General features: G+C 37.1%; 1 protein-coding gene and 1 long non-coding RNA gene across 2 annotated transcripts in view; one reads left to right on the top strand and one right to left on the bottom strand.

Annotated features, from left to right (window-relative positions):
- The window catches only part of LOC140142043 (poly(rC)-binding protein 2-like), a gene marked incomplete in the record, with an annotated part of 328,359 nt that overhangs the window by 242,427 nt on the left and 71,128 nt on the right, over nucleotides 1-14,804 (bottom strand).
- On the top strand, nucleotides 5,849-11,654 carry LOC140142866 (uncharacterized). Its single transcript, XR_011857594.1, has 3 exons — nucleotides 5,849-6,288; nucleotides 10,833-10,980; nucleotides 11,475-11,654. It is a non-coding gene; the product is annotated as an uncharacterized lncRNA (long non-coding RNA).

Raw genomic sequence — 14,804 nt, 5'->3', positions numbered from 1 at the left:
TTACAACTCAATTTTAATTCTGCAGTTCAGAGGTTGTAGTTTTATATTCTCATTTCCCATTTATAATTAAAGACAGGGATAAAAAGAATTTATCGTGTCTGATGTCACTGTCAATTACGATCTTTGATTGGTTTACACAGGTTACTAGCGCGTAAAAGGAAGACCGATCTGGTGCTGATCGGAGAAAAGGAATAGCAGCAAATGGCGAAAAATTACGTACTTTTACAAGGCAAAAAGCAGCTTTTCTAGGCATTGTTGACATGGTGCCTAACTTTTGAGATGGTTTAACAATAAGGCGCCCGGTTGTACCACCGCGTTCAGCAAGGCATCATCACGACACTTGTAAACAAACCGTACTCGAATTTGATTAACATATGACGTCAGACGCGATAAATTCTTTTTATCTCTGTCTTTAATTATAGTGTACAGTTTGTCATCATTTAAAATAAAACAACTATGAAATGTAAATACAGTCACTCTTAATTAACTAAGACCCCGTTTAGTTTAGGGAAAAGTCGTACTTCAAAAACGCCTTTTTTGAAGTCGAGTTCAGTCGAATTCAGGTCTAAACAGGTACAGTTGTTGTTCGAGTACGACTGAAGTCAACTTCAAAAGTCGTTGTTCAATAATGCTCCTGAGGTTTACACACATGGGGTGTAGATTTCGAATGGAGTAACCCATTCAGGCAACCCCAATAAACTTTTCACTCCATGTGTGGAAGATTCAGGTAGTATGTTCAATTCAATTTGACCTTGGCGTGGTTGAAGTGTTACTTTTCCTGGTCTAAACAGTCAGTCGAATTGAATTTGACTTTTTCATGCATTTTGCTGACCAGGTCTGGAGAAAAATGAGTTAGGTATGTGCAGTGATCATTGCAAATTGCATTGCAAATGTTTCACAAAATATGAAAATAATAGCTTCATTACTTGTCTCTATAAACACAAAGCAACGTGGTCTGAATACCAAGGTTATTAATTTTCATCATGGTACCTTTTCCCAAAAATTGGGTCATGCAGCGATATTCGGCACAAAATAATTTAACTAACTTCCTAACAAATTGATCAATGAGCATGAAGATGTCAATTTGATCATGACAGCTCATTAATTTTATCAAATACCTTTTGTAAAATTCTTTTGGTCTACTAAAGTGTCTGCTAAACCCCTTTGTACATTTAGTCTTATTTTTGTAATCTCCAGAATTTTGTTTTACCAGTAGGAACAAATTGCCATATAGGAATCCAATCTTTACAACAAGTTAAATTGGGCAAAACTTGCAGTCTGAAACGCTAAATCTCACCAATTGGGACCACTGCAACACACTGAATATTACAAATGATAGTAAAATTTCTTCTTTAAAGTTCATAAAATCAGTGAGCAAATCAGATTAAATGCTGTGATTTTATTGTGCAAAAACTAACATAGAATTTGTGCAGCACCAGCAAACACTGCAAACAATTCTACACTGGCACCAAGCATCCGTAGAATAAATGTGGTGATTACATTACTGCACACATCACCACTCCAGAATGGAAATCTTGACACCTAATGTAATACTAGAACAACAAATACACCATGCACTATTTCAAACGCTCAATTCCAATGCCACAATGGTTTTTCAACACAATGGATGCATGCCTACATTATGTACGTACCGATGGCATGCGCCGGGCAACTAGGTACAAACGAAGCGCATTTCAACACATGACGGTGATGAAAGACGCTGAATAGGTTTACGTGATTGAATCAAACATTTCAATTAGTTGAATCTCTGTTACCATGGCTACGCTTTGGGACATAATGTTGCTGTAATTAATTTTGGATCAACTGAAAAGGCTTGGGATTTGTACTTCTTTTTTCAGTTCATAAATAAATTTATAAATAAAACCAAGTCAATTTTTCAATGACAAAAATGAAAGCAAAAGTAAGCAGATGTTCACTTTTTATTTAAAAGAAAAAAACAACAACTAACTTGAAAACAGTATCACTAGGATTTCAAACATGCTCACCTATTAAGGCATAGTTCTTTCACCCCAATATGTTTATACATTCATAGAATGACCTTTGAATGAGTTGGGTACAAAAACTCATACTCAACAACTTGAGGTCAAATTTTAAGATAGGCATGTTAATGGGGGATAGTAAACTGTGCCATTGGTAGTGAGACTACAATGGGTCATAGGATTCCAAACATGCTCATCTGTCAGGACACAGTTCTATAACCCCAACATGTTTGTACACTCATAGAATGACCTTTGATGTGTTGGGTACAAAAACTCATACTCCACAACTCGAGGTCAAATGTTAAGATATATGGGTTAATGAACTGAGGCACTAGTAGTGAGAGTATCCTGATTCATAGTGTATTCTTGCACATTAGTCAAACCTCTGTACTGACAGTAATTGTTGATTCAACAAAACTATGTCTCATTCAATTACCATTTCCATCCTGTGATTACACAATGTACCTCTAACCAATTAAAAACATCACTTTTAACTCCATCTTACCCTAAAACAGTCAAATTTTCTATTGCTTCATCACCTATCAACATCTACCTGTATAGTGACTGATAGTACTCACTGCTCCATAATGTAACACAGTGTAACGCAGGGAAAAAATTGTAAGTACACAGCGATGTGTCAATGTCATTTATAATTGGGTGCAATAAAGAGTGAATAGTGGAAACAAGTCGTGGAGCAGGAACTGTATTTTGCGGAACGAATAGCAGATAGTTATCGGCTTTGAACTAGCGTGTAAAAATGACTTAACAGTACTAATGGATGCAAGAATGAATTACAAATATTTCTGTCATGTTTGCTTCTAAATTAATCTAAACTGAATACATTTATACGTTTATTGTTTATTATGTATAGCCTACATGTAAACATTCCTATTGGGGCCGCCGCGCCTGTACAGGTACCGGTACACTATCACCAAGGTATTTAGCTGGTACTGTGCAGAGGGAGTACCAGTGCAGTACCACTGCTGGTGGATCCTGTGCAGTAACAGTATTGGTACTATGTAGGTACTTGATGTGTACCAGTCAGGTACAGTAACAGTATTGGTACTATGTAGGTACTTGATGTGTACCAGTCAGGTACAGTAACAGTATTGGTACTATGTAGGTACTTGATGTGTACCAGTCAGGTACCTTGGTGATGGTGTACCTGTGCAGACGACTGCAATAAGAATCTTGTAGTGTATTTTATGTTGCTCAGTGTATATTCATTTCTGTTATGTTTTTGTACTGTTAAGTAATGTCTTGGTGTCTCACACAGTATTTCTAGATCATTTTACCAAATAAAGAGATAAAAAATTAAATTTAGGAATGAATGAGTCATTATGGAATGAATGATTGAAGGAGTGAACAAAAGAAAGAACAAAGGATAATCAATTGATTGACTAATAATCAATCATTGTCTTGTTGGTAATGAAAGATTTTCTTCTGATACACACAAGCCATTGATAAACTACCTGATATCAGCAGTAGATGTGAGCATTAATAAACTACCTGATATCAGTCGATGTGGGCATTGACAAAATACCTGATATCAGTAGTAGATGTGATTAGCATTGATAAACTATCTGATATCAGCAGTAGATGTGGACATTGATAAACTACCTGATATCAGTAGTAGATGTGATTAGCATTGATAAACTACCTGATATCAGCAGTAGATATGGGCATTGATAAACTATCTGATATCGGAAGTAGATATGAGCATTGATAAACTACCTGATATCAGCAGTAGATATGGGTATTGATAAACTATCTGATATCGGAAGTAGATATGAGCATTGATAAACTACCTGATATCAGCAGTAGATGTGAGCATTAATAAACTACCTGATATCAGTAGTAGATGTGGGCATTGATAAACTACTGATATCAGCAGTAGATGTAGGCATTGATAAACTACCTGATATCATCAGTAGATTGGAGGTTTAATAAACCACTTGATATCAACATTAGATGTGAGCATTGATAAACTACAAGATATCAGCAGCAGATGTGAACATTGATAAACTACCTGATACCAGCAGTAGACGTGAGCATTGGTAAACTACCTGATATCGGAAGTAGATACAGGTATTGATAAACTATGTGGTATAAGCAATAGATGGGCATTGATGAACTACCTGATGTGAGCAGTAGATGGGAGCATTGATAAACTACTTGATATCAGCAGTATAGATGTTATATTAGCATTGATAAACTACCTCATATCAGCAGTAGATGTGATCAGCATTGATAAACTACCTCATATCAGCAGCAGATGTGAGCTTTAATAAACTACCATATATCAGCAGTAGATGTGAGCATTGATAAACTACCTGATATCATCAGTAGATTACAGCTTTAATAAACCACTTGATATCAACATTAGATGTGAGCATTGATAAACTACAAGATATCAGCAGCAGATGTGAACATTGATAAACGACCTGATACCAGCAGTAGATGTGAGCATTGGTAAACTACCTGATATCGGAAGTAGATACAGGTATTGATAAACTATGTGGTATAAGCAATAGATGGGCATTGATGAACTACCTGATGTGAGCAGTAGATGGGAGCATTGATAAACTACTTGATATCAGCAGTATAGATGTTATATTAGCATTGATAAACTACCTCATATCAGCAGTAGATGTGATCAGCATTGATAAACTACCTCATATCAGCAGCAGATGTGAGCTTTAATAAACTACCATATATCAGCAGTAGATGTGAGCATTGATAAACTACCTGATATCATCAGTAGATTACAGCTTTAATAAACCACTTGATATCAACATTAGATGTGAGCATTGATAAACTACAAGATATCAGCAGCAGATGTGAACATTGATAAACGACCTGATACCAGCAGTAGATGTGAGCATTGGTAAACTACCTGATATCGGAAGTAGATACAGGCATTGATAAACTATGTGGTATAAGCAATAGGTGAGTATTGATGAACTACGGTACCTGATGTGAGCAGTAGATGGGAGCATTTGATAAACTACTTGGTATCAGCAGTATAGATGTTATTAGCATTGATAAACTACCTTATATCAGCAGTAGATGTGATCAGCATTGATAAACTACCTGATATCAGTAGTAGATGTGATTAGCATTGATAAACTACCTGATATCAGCAGTAGATTTGAGCTTTAATAAACTACCTGATATCAGCAGTAGATATGAACATTGATAAACTACCTGATGTCAGCAGTAGATGTGAGCATTGATAAAGAGATCACACCACTAAATCGGGTCCAACCCTATCTGACTGAAGAAAAAAGAACCAGTGTTTAATTCGCTAACCATACCAGGTGTATTTTAATGGAAAAAAAAGTTTGAAATGAAGGCTGATGTGCCCATTTTTTGGTGATAGTTGTGCTCTGTGGATGTTTTTCTTATCATCCAAGCATAAAATAATAAAAAATATTACAATTCTGACATTTTAGGAAGGTTTTTTAATTCCATGCACCAAATGACGTCACAGCATAGGGGCGCTGAGATGTAGGCTTTGGTATGGTTTACATCATGTTCAATGCACCACTGCGAAAAATCGAGCAGCTCAACTACCAAAAAATGTTGGTTCTAGGGTAGAATATATCATAAACTTTTAGAAAAATGGTGTTTTGAATGAGCGATGACGTTATAACCATGAGAAAATGACGTTTTCTTGTGTACCTTTTAACACATAAAAGAATAGGAACTTGATTTAGTGGTGTGATCCCTTAATTTGCTATGTGTATGGTATCTAGAAATACTTGTGATGGGCTGACGCTGTGTTTATATGTCCGTGATAGAAAATTTAAATTGTTCAGCAATATCAACTAATATTTAACCAGATTGCTCACTGTTTGATTGATTTTTTCCTGTTTTGGAGTAAGTTTTCTATTAAATTTACATTAAACATGCTAAATGTGCTCAAAAATGGATCGGTGTAGACTGAAGTGCTGTTAAACATGTTGAAACTTAAGCTTACTTACACTGTCTGTACAGCATGAAAAATTAAAAGTGGAACTTGAAGAAGTTCCAAATGCTTATGTAATTATTAATCAGATAGCCAACAAAAGAGTCTTCTCGCACACAGAACTCTCTGAGATGAAATGTATGCAGTGAGCTGTATAAGGCCTACACTGACAAATCAGGTTTGAGTCAAAATACATCAATCCATGTTGGGTACATTGTATGCACTGTAGCAATCTGGTTGATTTAAATTTTGTTTTTGTTCAGGTTTGATGATATCATGGATGAAGAAATTCCTCAAGCTTTTTACGACAATCTAAAAGTAAGAATAGTTAAAAAAACGCCAAACAAGAAAGCCTTTAAAAAGGACTGCTGGGCGTGGGGTGGTAGTTTCAAAAATAAGACCAACCCCAAGTCATATGGCATTGAATATTTAACAAGAAACGTCTTTAAAAAGACAACGCCATGGATGAAGATCATGTTTCATAATTTTGCATTGCAAGTACTTGGAAAGCTAGTAAATTTGAATGTTTGGCACAACTAACCGGGTGCGAAATATTGGCATTTATTGGTAAATACCACCAATGACATACTAGGAAATACTCAACATTTTCATGTCGAAAGCTGAATTGGAAAATGTGTGCTAAATTGGTCTACATTTAATTCATACTTGTAACAAACGGCTCAATTGAAATCACATCCTCTGAGTTTTACAACAATCCAACAATCTATATTCAGATAACCTTAAGAATGTTTGCTGCTTAAAGGAGTATTTCGTGATTCTAGCATCCTCTTTTTATGACATTTTCAGTAGATATCCACGAAAAAACCTATTCCCAAAATTTCAGTTGATTCCGATTTTGCGTTCATGAGTTATGCATGATTATGTGTATTACACTGCTCCATAGGCCACTGTTGTAATTTCGTTCTGGTGCACCAGAACGAAATTCAAATTTCACGATATCTTTGCTAAAAGAATTAATCTGCAAGAAATATTTTGTATATAAACATTATGTAGCCGGAGGTTTCCAGTGATATAAAAATCTCAACTTTTTTTGGGAAAAGTGGGGGGATGAGGCTGTGGATCACGAAATGCCCCTTTAATTAAGGGATTTCATATCAACCACATTTCATGACAATCCAATTATCTATTATCAGTAACTGTTATCCTTGATATTGAACCATGGTAATTAATTTTAGATATATTTATTCGCAATGTATAGTTTACTGGTAGTTACAATCACATCATAAGGCCACTAACAGTCAATTTTGAGTTTCCCGTCACATAATTTCTGAAAACAAGTGAGGTAACTTTTTCATTATTCATTATTTTTCTGCCTTTCGATATGACTAACACGAATGTAAAACGTGTTGTTATTTGCCACTCACTCACTTGAAGATGGATGTTTAGCCCTAATGAGATTCAAAAGTATATTTAAAATAGTCACAATAATGAATTCAAATGAGGGTCAGAAAATGAAGTGAGGGCGGTGACGGGAAACTCAAAATCGACTTTCATTGGCCAAAATCAAAAAGACTGATTTCTCAATCCCAGGGATTCCCGGTTGCTCTACACGCACCAAAAATGTATAAAACCAAAGCCACTATCTACCCCAATTACTGGAATCCCCCCCCCTCGACGACTAGTGTCACTCCCAACATCAATTAGTGTTGGTAGTAGTGCACTATTTATTATACACAGCTCTGGTCAGATCAGGGAATGGTCAGATAATGCTCATTATTATTGTTTAATTAGTGGTCACACTTTACTTGTCAATGCTTGTTGACAGCTTATCAGTAGTCAGATCAGCAGGGGTGCAATTGTATCCTTTTTCATAGAGCAAAATTGTTCAAAATGTTCTAAAAACCTTATTTCTGAGCAATTTTAATCGATAACAAAGCAAAATGTATGTTTAATATATTAATTATTTCATTAATAGCAATTTCCTAAGTTTCCATCCATAAATAACCACAGAGCATTATCTGTTTACAAAATAAGTGTTTATTTTCAATTAGCCATCTTATCAGTAAAACTGATAGGAGGCCAAATTATAGTCAAATCATGGAATAACTTCCATGGCCAAATCAATTAGCCATCTTATCAGTAAAACTGATAGGAGGCCAAATTATAGTCAAAAAACAGATTCTTTGCCTGGTAGTCCCGGCAACCCAGTCTATATGTGGCTCAGTTGTAAACATACACAACACAAACCGACTGTGAAGGAGCCTATATGCACGTAAACAACTTTCTAGTACATGTATAATAAAATCCGTTTTTGAGTATAATAAAGAAAGTCATGCATTGGCAACATGAAGGAAATACCTATTGCTAACTTGGTAAAATGCATACTCGTAGCCCAATCTTGTACATCATAGCACCCAGTTTGGGTTGGTAGTTTCGAAATGTTGCAATTAAACATAAGTTCTTTCAAATATGAAACGCTAAAACACAAATCTAGAACAAACAATCATTATATTTAGAAAGATATAGCAAACTTTCCATGATAGAGATTGGACCCAAGACAAAGTACACCCAAATTAGGTGACAATTCGGAATTAAGCCATGGCTGGAAAAATCGGGCCTGATAGGATGACGGTCCATGCCCACAGAGCGTCATATATTGCATTCCACAACGAGTTTTTACTGCCTTACGACATCTCTCACTGTTGCCATCAACCTCAGTGTGTGAACCCGGACCATCTGTCACATGAACTGCATACCATCAACATTGACAGAGAGAGATGTCGTGAGGCAGGTGAGTGCACTGGTCATGAAATGGATGGGAAAGTATTAACGGCATGTATCCTGGAGCCAAAAAAAGAGGAATAAGGTGAGTTTTTAACTTCAAATGGGTTTATTATTTACATGATTTTAATTTTCCCTTAAAAATTAGATAGACCTACTACATGTACTTAAAATGATACTTGAGGAGCTTCACATCAGGCTCATTTCCAAAGAAAGGTCAACAATTTCTTTGATATTTTACACAATGGTTTCATCAATACTAATGCAAACAAAATAAGATAATAATATTTCTTCAATATTTAAAAATTGGGTAAAGTTGCTACAAATATTCACGAGCCAAATTTGAAGGTTCTCCAAGTTCAACACGATGTAACACATGGTCAATAATCTTGTCGGCGATTCCATGCTGATGAATGCAGGAGCAAAATGTCTGTTACTTTGGTAGAAGTTGATCTTTCTTGTAATAACTCTCATTTTTTGTCCTGTCATACAATGAGAAGCGCTTCCTTCGGAGCTGTGTCCGTCGTCTCCTGAAGGTCTTTGAATGATTGCGAAGGCGAAAATACACCTGGCGCCTGTTCATTTGAAGCAAGGTAGGAAGGCAAAGTGCATTGGGTGAGATGGGCACACCACATGCTCTGGCTTTCATCAGAATGGAATCTCCGACAAGATTATTGACCATGTGTATTGCGCTGTGGTCGCGACTGGCAGCATTCCTGTAACATGTCATGGAGTGCTTGGGGTTGGTAGTGCAGAAGGCATGGTTCATAGATTCGGCTTTCTGTGTTGTCAGTCCAAGCCGGGTTTTACGTAGTGCCTCTCTCCCTAATCGCTTTGACAAGATGGTTGTGAGCAGTCTAGTGTCTTCCTGGGAGAAGCGAAATGTTCCCTTTGCATAATCAGGTAAGTACTCATAATGAACATGTAGGCCATCACATACTAAGGAGAATTTTTTACACAGTGAATGTCTACCCTGGTAGCACCATATGATGGCAGGGATTGTGTGCGCCACTGCTGTCTTGATCTCATTGTTGGTGTATTTGGCGAGAGCAGCACGAATCTCTCTCTCGGCACGCCACGCCATGCTGTCAGCAAGTCTTTCTTTGGCTTGGCGTCGTTGCGCACTAGTACAAGGTGTTGATGTTGAAAGCTGTGGTTCAATTCGCACTTTGCTGATGGCACGCGACACGGATCTATTTAAATGAACAGTGTCCAGAAAGTGTTCAGTGGTAACGTTGCTAGCCTTTGTCATTTCCTCATTGAAGCCTTCGACCATCGTCCATCGGCATCGGTGACGAGCATACTCACAGTTAGCGGCTCAACCCCACTTGTCGCAGATGTTGCAAGTTTCCTGCCACCACGTTTCTCATCGCCAACATTGTCGCTTGCCGAAATTGTGGCAGTGCATCCTGGGTGACCTGGACACGTAACATCTTCACCTCTAGTCCTTGCTAACTCACCAGGTTTGCACAGCTTGTTCTCATGATTGTAGGCTATTATCTTCTTAGCTGGCGTCAGATTCTCTGCTAACACATCACGTGTCTGTGTGGCAGGTGCGAATGGAGTGTGGCGGCGCCCACCTCGTAGACTGTTGTTGTATTGGCGGTCGGCTTCAGCTGGGATGGGTGCATCACGCTCATGACCGCCATGCTCTAGTGTATCTTTACATGTTCCTCGATGCATAGCCATGTTTGTCTCATTGAGGGAGCACATCTGTTCACCAACTATGTTCAGCTGTCGTTGCATGCTGGAGGGGGCTGGTGTGGTTTTGCCGATTGAGGAGAATAGGCGCTGTGAACCTGCTATGCCAATACTGGTGGAAAGCAAACCCACAGCAAGAGCGGGTTTGGCTCGGCGGATCTTCGCCCTCGTCCGATCTGGGGCACCTCGCGATACAGTTTGTGTTTTCTAGAAACAAAGGCACAGGTGTTACATTTCAGCTGCATGATGGCGCTTAGACCCCATTTTACAACAAGGTTCACTGCAGTTACAAGACGACCTGTGCATCTCGGTGTAGTCTCATTGTGCTCAACGATGCAGTCCTGAACAGCATTCACAGTAATGGGCAAATGAACTTCTGTATAACCACCAATGTCTGCTTCATCTTTTTTCTCTTTCAGAATTTTCTCCACATCAGAATCTTCAACCAATTGGGGCCTTAAACGTGCACCAGGAGAATACCCAGCAGGTGAAGATAACAGTCTATCAGCAAATGGCACAAACTCTCCCTTGGCAGTGTATGAAAAGGTCCTCTCAAATTCTTGCTTAGTAAGTCTTTTGATTGATTTAGGTGTGGATTTAGCTGTCTCATTATTTAGTCCTTGGAAATCGAGTCCCTTGTTCCATGGGGTATTATTCTTCTGAAATCCAGTCTCCTTGCGCTTAGCTGCTCCACGACCTTTGTATGTGCGACCCATGAGTAGTGATAGAATTTAAAACAAATCTCAAACAAATAGACCTCTGTAGAACCACAGGTACACAACAGTCTTACATATGTTTGCAATGACTCTCATCAGTTGTGCTTTCCCATGATGCCAATTCACAGAAGTGATCCCAACCAGACAAAAGTCAAGTGCATCGCCCATTGATTTTCTATTAAAACCCTATTCAGAAGGTATTGATTATCCTTCACATCACCCACACCCTGAACTCATGCTTGCTTTATATACCAGAGACAGCTAATTCACACAAAATATCTTTTTTTTACTTGTATGCACCTTAATTAGATAGCTAATTTTGAAATTTTTGATTCATTTTAACAGAAACAAAGGCATCAGAAGACAGTTTACAAAGAAAGTGATCAAAATTTATTTCACAGTGGTCTACTCACAGGAAACAAACAGGGAGGACACAATAACATAAGAAATATAATAAATTCAATGAAAGACTGCTCTTATAAAACTGAGAGTCTCAAATGAAATTGTTTAAAAAGCTGATTTGTATTACAGTACATGGCTATTTTAATGTTGCTATCTTCAGTAGATAGCAGGTATGCTGTTGATTTGAATCGGCATGTTGTCATACTTAAACTTGAACCATTTCACTTTTAATGGTCTGCTTATGTTAAGAAAGCATGCAGATCATGTTATATGATGTTTTAAAACTTTTTTGTCCCCCTTAAGAGATCACACCACTAAATCGGGTCCAACCCTATCTGACTGAAGAAAAAAGAACCAGTGTTTAATTCGCTAACCATACCAGGTGTATTTTAATGGAAAAAAAAGTTTGAAATGAAGGCTGATGTGCCCATTTTTTGGTGATAGTTGTGCTCTGTGGATGTTTTTCTTATCATCCAAGCATAAAATAATAAAAAATATTACAATTCTGACATTTTAGGAAGGTTTTTTAATTCCATGCACCAAATGACGTCACAGCATAGGGGCGCTGAGATGTAGGCTTTGGTATGGTTTACATCATGTTCAATGCACCACTGCGAAAAATCGAGCCGAAAAAAAAAAAAAAAAATGTTGGTTCTAGGGTAGAATATATCATAAACTTTTAGAAAAATGGTGTTTTGAATGAACGATGACGTTATAACCATGAGAAAATGACGTTTTCTTGTGTACCTTTTAACACATAAAAGAATAGGAACTTGATTTAGTGGTGTGATCCCTAAACTACCTGATATCAGCAGTAGATATGGGCATTGATAAATTACCTGATATCAGCAGTAGATATGGGCATTGATAAACTACCTGATATCAGCAGTAGATATGGGCATTGATAAACTACCTGATATCAGCAGTAGATATGAACATTGATAAACTACCTGATATCAGCAGTAGATGTGATCAATGTTTTTTACAGAATAAAGTTTGTGTATATTCTCAGTCATCCGGTATATAAGATATCAAATTGACAATTTAAATCTGTTCAACTGGACTTACTATTTTCAAGTAACCCTAACCCTAACTTTTTTTCTACATATCTGCTATCCAACAGATCCCTCGACGCCTCAGTTCTGTGACCCCTGTCACAGGTCACTAACCAATCGCTGCCAAAAAATCAGATTTCTTTAGGAAACATCCAGGATAGGATGTGAAAATTCGCCAGTTCAGAATAGTAAGTCCACTTGAACAGATTAAATTATCAATTTGATACAGAATAAAGTGAAACTTTTTTTCAGATTGGCATGGGAGCATCCAGGGGACTGGGGGCATCACACCCCTAATTTTATTCAGCAATAAAATACTACAGGAGGGTCATACATGTTTTGTATTACTATGAACTTAACAACCTTTTTGCACTCAACTAAAATAGACAAGCAAGTAAAACGATAAAAACACACTCTCATTTTAATTGATGGTCTACCTTTGCAACACAGAGCCAATAACTTCACTGCCATTCCCACTGCGCTTATTCTTAATTGCATTTTGCAATTTAAACCAAACAATTTATTTAATTCTAAAAATAAAATATATAAAAACATTGAGCAACTGCTAGATGTTGATACAATATACAGTTAAAATGTAAATGCTATATACATGGAATATGTTTACAAGAGGCACCTTGACTTTTAAAGATCATGGGCTATTCCAGTTAAAACCTACACCCCTTATGGAAGACATGAATTTAATCTCCCACACAGGGAGTGTAGATTTCAAATGGAGTCACCCATTCAAGTAACTCCATTTGAAATTCACAGTTATAAATGAGGTTAATAACTTTGCATTGGTAATATGTCCGGCATTTTGAAAAAATCTTAACATTTTGCTTTGGACCTCATAATACCGCTTGGTTCCAAAGGCAAAATGTTTAGATTTTTCACAGTGCCCTCCAAATAACTGACGCGCAGTTATTAACCTCTAAATAATAACAATGTCTGATTCCTATGATTCTCATCATGAAACTGCCCTGTTTTGTCATCATATTTACTGGCCAACAAAACCACCTATAATAGTAATTCCTTTAAATAACTGATAGGTCAACCGGACATGCCAGTACAACAAGCGATTCTGATTGAGTTACGCATAGAGACAACTCGACCCCACAATCGATGATGCATTGGAAAAATCAATTTTCAAATATAGTTACTAAATGCATTGGTCATATACTATGAATTAAGTCTTATCAAAAACAGCGCTGGGAAATATCTTTGGTTAGGTTTATTCCAAGCTAAACCTACAATTCATCTATTGATTTTCCTTCATATATAAGAAGTATCTTGGATGATAAAGCACAGCAATTTTTTCAGTTATTATGTTTTGAACATTGCTGATTTCTCTACGGAGAAATGAAACCAAGCGAAAATCTGTAAAACTGGGCCACGTCATTACGCAAATGTCATTGATTTTTAGATACACACAGTTTCTTTCAAGATGCGACATGATCTAACACACAAGGGCCAATGTTGAAATATTAGGAAACCTAAAAAAAGCAAAAGCAAGCAAACAAACAAATTAATGAACAAAAAGTAACAACATAAGAAACAAGGCTCCCGCTGGACGCGAATTCTTGCGTCCATACGCATTTTTGTATTGCTGGACGCAATGTTCAACAAATTTCATCATTCCGTTGCGTCCAGTCGACGCAAGTTGATTCAGCCCAAAAATGAGTGATTATAAGCTTACCAACTTCATCATCATAAAAATCGCGAAAATTATGTTGACTGATCACTCCTAATTCTCCTAATAAAGCATAATTAATATTCATAACCAATGGACCAATCAGTAAACGAGTTATTGACCTTTCACATTTAACCACTCCCATTTTGCAACACTTCCGGGTCACCAGTCAACCAGGCAATGAATGAAAATTCTTACGTCAGCGCGCGAGATGTGATAAGCTTTTGCAAAAACACGAGAGCAAAAATACAACTTTCTAAAATATCGTACATTGTCAGCAAGTTTGCATTATAGGCCAATAGTATTAGCTATAACCCCAAAATTTCTCATAACAAGCTGATTTTTTCAGGATAGGTCCAGAAACATGTGTAGAATCAAATTCCAAAAGTCCCCGAAAATCCCCCTTGTGCTTCCTTCAAAATCCAAGATGGCGTCCAAAATGGCCGCCATTTTCAGTTTTATCATAACTTTTCCCCCAGACTTGTTAAAATCACAAACAAAGCATCTTTAAATATATGTTTTGAGGTA

The sequence above is a fragment of the Amphiura filiformis genome, chromosome 20 (assembly GCF_039555335.1).
Source record: "Amphiura filiformis chromosome 20, Afil_fr2py, whole genome shotgun sequence".
Lineage (NCBI taxonomy): Eukaryota > Metazoa > Echinodermata > Ophiuroidea > Amphilepidida > Amphiuridae > Amphiura > Amphiura filiformis.
This window is presented reverse-complemented; position numbering and strand designations above follow the sequence as displayed.